This window comes from Tenrec ecaudatus, chromosome 15 (assembly GCF_050624435.1).
Source record: "Tenrec ecaudatus isolate mTenEca1 chromosome 15, mTenEca1.hap1, whole genome shotgun sequence".
Classification (NCBI taxonomy): domain Eukaryota; kingdom Metazoa; phylum Chordata; class Mammalia; order Afrosoricida; family Tenrecidae; genus Tenrec; species Tenrec ecaudatus.
The window spans coordinates 49184271-49191160 of NC_134544.1; the positions used below are offsets into that span (position 1 = coordinate 49184271).

The window sequence follows — 6890 nt, forward strand, 5'->3', positions numbered from 1 at the left end:
GATAGTGAGGTTAGTAGCTTTATGCATAATCCACTGTGCTATAAGCGATCCCCAGAAGTGTATTGTATCCAACCAAAACCAAACCTACCGCCATTAAGTCAATTGTAACTGATAGACCCATTAAAACTGCCCTGTAGGGTTTGGGCAGCATGTGGTCACACCTTTCTCCCATGGAATGGCTGATGGGTTTGAACTTGTCAACCTTTTAATAAGAAGCTCGACCACTATACTCCCGGGGACATAACAAGTCCTGAATAGATTCAGACAAAGGAAAAGTACATCTTATCTTAGCCAAACCATAGTTATTTGGAGTCACCCAATGTGCACAGCCATCTCTCATGAACACAGATACAACAATACAAAGTACCAGGTCCTGCAGATGATGGAAAGCTATGAGAAGGACTTCAAGAAGCTTGTAGAAAATGGAACTGAAGGTAATGGCATTTTCCCATGAATTTTGGAAGCTTCCTCATATAAAATGCAGCCCTTACTTATGATTGACTCCAATCAACTAAAGAAATAACACATTCATTTTCATCTGTATGACACCTTTCATCTGTGAGCTACTAGACAAACACAAACTGTTTGTTGTCGAGTACAGACAAGGAAAGATAACTTCTTGGAGTAACAAAGGAGGATATCGCAGGCAAGAGACGAGAAGTTTGGATAAATAGAGGGTACCATAAAAAGATGGAGCCCTGGTGACACAGTGGCTAAAGTGCTTGGCCACGGCACAAAACACCAGAAGTTCAAACCATCAAAGAAAATGTGACAGGTGATTCTGGCAGGTTTACAATCTCACAAAACCCCAGGGCAGTTCTACTCTGTCCTACAGTCACCAGGAGGGAGAGCCAACTCTGTGATGAAGAGTTGAGTCTGATTCAGTTTGGTTTTGTGGTTGAAAATGGAAGTGGTACAATGTTTTAGGAACAAATTGAAAGAGCATATATCCTAAAATGATCTTTTGAGAGAATACAAGGCGCTCTTAGAAGAGTATTTTATTTTAACTGTTCTTCATGCTGATGGATGTTTGTGCTCTTGACAGTCCACAGTACTAGCTGAAGTCTTTGCTGACACCATCATTCAAGTGCTCATTGCCATCTGGGCAAACCACACTCATTGACATCTGGGCAATGCTGGCTCATAGCAACCCTATAGCAGAGTGGAACTGCCCCTGTGAGTTTCTCTTGAAAGGAGTAGAAAGCTCCATCTTTCTCCCATAGAGAAATATACTGGTGGTTTCAAACTGCTGACCTTGTGGCCCAGAGTCCAATGCTGAGCCATTGTGCCAAGACTCCTAGTTCAAATGTTAGTTTGGGTAAATAAAAATGAGAAACAAAAGCAATTTCAACAAAATCATGACTGTTTGTGAAGGATAATGTCAGGCTAACACCTGTGGGTCTTAATTCTTAGAAAACAGCATTTCTTTAAATCTTTCACCAAAAATTAAACAGCGTAAATATTAGGAGATGCTAACCCAGGAGGCAATGAATAGTGGGGAGGATACTGTACCTTTCTCAGAGTGGGTCAAATTAAAAGCGAGAGAGAAGGTATTAAGGGGATGAAACACCACAGAGAAACAAGTTTCCAGGTTTGGCAACTGAATGTGAAATGGAAAGAAAGTACAGAAGGTTTTTTATTTTGTTTTTAAGCACAGTTTAATTATGGATGGCAGCTCAAAGTTTGACCCATTCACTGAAGAAGTGCTATTAGAAGCAGAAAGCAATTGGATGAAATTAATATGATAAGTACTATTGTAGGTAATCTGTGTCTGAGATGCTGGGAGGTGGGAATATTTAGCAAACCATTAAAAACATAAACCCTAAGACAGGAGAAGTTTGTGCTTAAAGATTCTGATTCCAACTGTGTTAAAGTATATCAATTGGTGAGAGAAAATGAGAAGAAAGAAAAGAAATCACAAATAGGATTGTGGGGCATTCCTCATTCATAAGTGGGGAGAGAAAGAGAGGCCAGCAAAAGAGCTTTCTCCCAAACTCTCGAGGATGTTGAAACAAACACGGTAGTGATGTACTTGAATGAGAGTAAAAGCACTCACCTGACAAAAAATGAGAAGCTCATTCATATGTGGTAAGAAAATGTTTCCCAGTTAGGAGGACAAAAGCAATATTTCAGAGAGTAGAGAATAAATAGTACAGAAGTTAAAAGGTATGTATTGTTCACTGAGTTGTAATGCACAACAAGGTATTAGGGGATATGTATATATCCTTTTATATATGTATTGAATGTACACAGAGAAGTATCATCTATTGCTCAATTTCCTATTTCCTATTTCTCTTCTCTAAAATAACTTTTCTATCATTTATTAAGGATATGCACAGCAGGAAACACCCGTGAATGCACAGTTTTATAGCTGCGTGACACTGATTACAGTCTTTGAGCTGCGGAGCCATCCCCATCCTCTCTGGGAATCCTTCTTCTCTGTTTGTACACTGACTGCCCCAGACTCTCACATTGTATTTGCCACGTTGATCCCATAAGGAGAGATCTAAGAATACCACAAGGTTCAAGGCATATTTTTTTATGTTTTATCTTTTTAAAAACTATTTTATTGGCATATAATTCACATACCATACAACTTAATCATTTAATCATATCAGAAGAATTGTGCAATCGTCATCACGAAAACATTGTCTTCTCGGATGCATGATTGTTAGCTCCCCATTTGCCGCTGTCTTCCCTGCCATGCACCCTTGTGGCAGTCTGTAGATTTACCAATCCTACACTTCATATTCAGAAAATCATAAAAACATAAACAGGGGGAGAAATCAAGTTAACAACAACAATGACAAAACAAAAATGAGAATAACCGCAATTGAAGAGAAATTAGAAAATATTAAATACTGAAACAATTTTAAAATGTGTCAAAAGGGAGATCAAATGATAAAGTATTACATTTTAACCTAACTACATCTAGCATAATTGACTTTATAATATTCTCCGATAGCAAGGGTTATCACCTATCTGGACTGTGGTCAGAGGCGATTCACCAGATGCTTAATTCATTTAGGCGGCCAGCAAGTGGGTTTCCGGCTTTTACTGTCATCCATACACTGCTGCAAACCAGCTTTTCAGAATTTAAGCTCTGATACCATTTCCTCCTTTGGATTGGGATTTTATTATTTACAAACTTGGATCACAAAGTGTGATCCTTCCACGGGAACTTAGTTGATGCCTCACTTGTATTACTTGCTTTTCATTTAAAAAAAAACCACTCAACAACTTGGTTGTTTCTTAAGACAAGCTTTGAAGACCCCAGATGTTTAAGATCACATCTGGTTTCTTCACAACCTGTTGTTATAACAAGCACCCATTTCTTCAGTGATCTCTTCATGAAGGAAAGTATGGATTCCACTGTTTCATACCAACCAATTGTTCTTAGACTAGGGGTGTAATTATGTGTGAGCCCCAAATCTATTCATATATCTATGGTTTATATATGTCTCTGGTTCAATTTTGGGATGTCATTATCATTTTATAATTGAGAACATTATCAATCATCCACCTGGGACACAGGTGAGTCTATTGACAGTTTCATTAATTTAGCCAATGGTATAGAATTTAAAACACTTGAGAAAAAGAAATTATATATGTTGGGACTGGCTTTTCAGACTGTAATACAGGAATTGTTGACTAGTACAGATCAAGTAACTAGACACTCTTTACAAAAACAATGAGGGCTAGTCATAGGGCAAAAGTTTCAATAACACACTTATTCGCTGAGGCAGAACCATGCCTCTCAGATGAATACATGCCTGTGTTGGACAGGGTTCTCTAGAGAGACAAACCAGATTGCTAGTAATTATATATAAATAGATTTATAAAGATAGATATATAATATAAGAAATGAACCGTTAAATTATATACAGATAGATAATACAAGAAATTAACAGTTAAATTATATAGCAGTGAGACACTAGCAGTCCTTTAAGGCTTGAGAGCCACCAGTTGCCAGTCCCTTTCTGTAGAGAGCTGGGCTATATATCTCCAGGCAGCAAAGAGCAAGGCAAGTCACCAACTGCCACCAACTGACGGCCCCCCGCTCCAGAGACGCCATAAGGAAGTGAGAAGAGCACCAAAGTAGCAAATATAGGGTGGTCTTGGGCCACCATCATCGGGAACCATCACAGCAAGAGACCCCAACCAAGGTGCAATGATCATCAATTCCATAAGCTTGGCATAGCAGTCACCGGCTGCATCTCACACCAGTGCATCTAAGCCTTAAGTCCAAAGGGCTATATCAGTTCCTAAAAGCTCCTAAAGGTGAATTTGAGGTTAGATCCCAGTTCATTTAGCGGCGAGTCCACATAGAATCCTTCTGGTGTGGTCTCTGAAGGATATGGTGCACCTGTAAAGGACAGAGATTAAAGTCCCAGTGGTCTATAGCCCAAGGCCTACGTCACCAAGGGCTACACAGAAACGAGGTCGAAGTGTCCAGTAGGAACATAGCACCTGGTATGTTCTCCCTTTGAGCTCTATATAAGTGCTGTTAAATTTTGTTTATTTCTTTCCAGATGGGACATTGCTTCACCCAGTTTACCGTCCACCCCTCCCCATGTCTTGACTGAATTTCCAGTAAGGCTCAGTTTCACTCTCATAGGAATGTCTGTTGATTCGGTGACCACAGTGCAATGTTGCATGACAGCAACTGAATAGTCTTCTCCATGTCTCTTCATCTTGATAATTTGATCCCTACAGAGATGAGGTCCCCTCTGTCAAAGGGGGCCTTTGTACATTTTAAGATGTACATATCAAGGGGATAATATGTGGTTCCTGGGCACTGGACTGGCTCTCTACCTCATTCCTCCAGATAACATTACATGACCTGAGCACAGAATCCTGCTTTATTCTTGGTGTTTAGCCTTATAGTAGTGAACTCCTATAATACTTGTCCTTTTGCGATTGAGTAACTTTACCCAGCATAATGGTGTCTCTGTCCTGTGGGGACTGAAAGCCATGTTATGGTTTCATCACTTTTTTAAGGGTTGAACAGTGTTCCACCACGTGTAAGGACCCCAGTTTCTTTATCCATTCTGCTACTGACAGGCCTGAGGGCTATTACCAGCTTATTGCTATTGTGAACTGTAATGAATGTGGAAAAGCGTATATCTGTTCGTTTTCTGTTTCTTACATCTTTGGGGTATATACCCAGTAAAGTCTTACTGGATCATATGGCATTTTTATTCCCAGTTGTATCATGTAACATCATATCACGTTCCACAATGGCTGTATGGTTATACAGAGCTAAAAGTCCACAAGCACTGTATAAGAATCCAATCTCTACACACCCTCTCTCAGCATTTGTTTCGCTCTGCTCTTTTGAAATGGGATGTCATTGTGGGTGTAAGGTGGTGCCTTTGAGTTGTTTTGATTTGTATCTCTAGGATAGCTAGTGACCGTGAACATTTCCTCACGCGCTTGTTAGCCCTTCAAGTACCATCCTTTGTGAATTTTCTATTCATGTCCTTTGCTTACCTTTTAATTGGATTATGTTTTATCCCTTAGTGAAGTGTTTCAGAATTCTATAGATTTTAGTAATTACTTCCGTGTCTCTTGTGTCATTGCTAAAGATTTTTTCCCCGCTTCAGTGGCACGGCAGCAGGCTGGTCGACATTGAAGTGTCCTCATGATTCTCTCCGGCGCGCTCCCCCGTCTTGACATCATGGGGGCATACTGGCGATAGGCTGGACTCACTCATATCTGCTACTTGCAAATCTGTGCAAAAGTTGTCAGGGACCCTTTGAAGCCCGAATTCAAAGTCAATGCTGAGAAGGTTTACAGCCACAGCGTGAAGATCGTGAACGTGAAGGACTAATCTACTCAGACTGAAGCTTGAAATGCCGCCTGGCCAAGGTGAAGATGTGTGGGCACATCTTGTGGCAAATTGAAAATGACCGTTCTTGGGGGGCGGGGCATGGGGAGGGCTGTCTCAGTGAGAGACAGACAGTAATGCCAATAAACTGAAGTGTGGTTGACAGAAAAAAATGGATTCCACCCCCCGCTAATCCATATCCTCTTGTTTTCTCTCTTGATATACATAAGTGCTTTACTTTTAATGGATCCCAGTCACCTGTTTTCTCACCACTAAGTGTGCTTCTTTATTATTTTAGGAGTCTGTGTATGCCCTGCAATACACAGTCAAGTTGGCCCCAATTTTCTCACCTATGATTCTTATAGCTCTGGGGCCTACATTAAGACTACTCCAACTTGAGATCATTTTCATACAAGGGTTGAGTTGCTCATCTTGCCTCATTCTTCTGCTGATGGAGATCCCATTTTTTCAGCACTATCTGTTGAAGAGGGTATTATGTCCCCATTGACCTCAATGTAATACCTTCAGGGATTCATCTAGCTTCCACGGTCCCAGAAATTCTGGTGGCCAGAACTTGAATTGTAGCCTGCATTTTCACTCTTCTGATGAGGATTCTTCCATAGAATCTCTAATCCAATTTTTCATTCATGATGGGGAGAGGGGTGCCAGACAGTTCTTCTGGTCCCATGGCAAGGACAGAATTTCTCCATGGAGATAACTGGCCACACATCCATCACTTTCTCATAACCTCCACTCGTCTTCCCTTGTTTTTCAAAGTGAATAACAACGTTATTGTGCCCTGGATGACAGGTTGAGATCCCGTGCTATGTAACAAACCAGGAGGTTGAGAAGACACGCAAACATGCTTTCAGAATAACTGAAAAGGATATTACATGAAATCGGTGCCTTAAACCTGCAACCTAAGGAAGCACATATCGTGAAGTGTTTAATTGAACATCACTAGTCTCAGCAGTAACTTTTTCCTCCTCTGTTGTAGACATATCTATCACTTAACTTTTGCCAATTCAGCATTTTAAAGGTATATGAACTGTTGACAACA

At 40.4% G+C, this 6890-nt stretch overlaps 1 pseudogene; it reads left to right on the top strand.

Moving 5' to 3' along the window:
- The first annotated feature begins 5680 nt into the window (after nucleotides 1–5680).
- Nucleotides 5681–5833, top strand: LOC142428132 (ATP synthase subunit epsilon-like protein, mitochondrial; annotated as a pseudogene).
- The last annotated feature ends 1057 nt before the right edge of the window (nucleotides 5834–6890 follow it).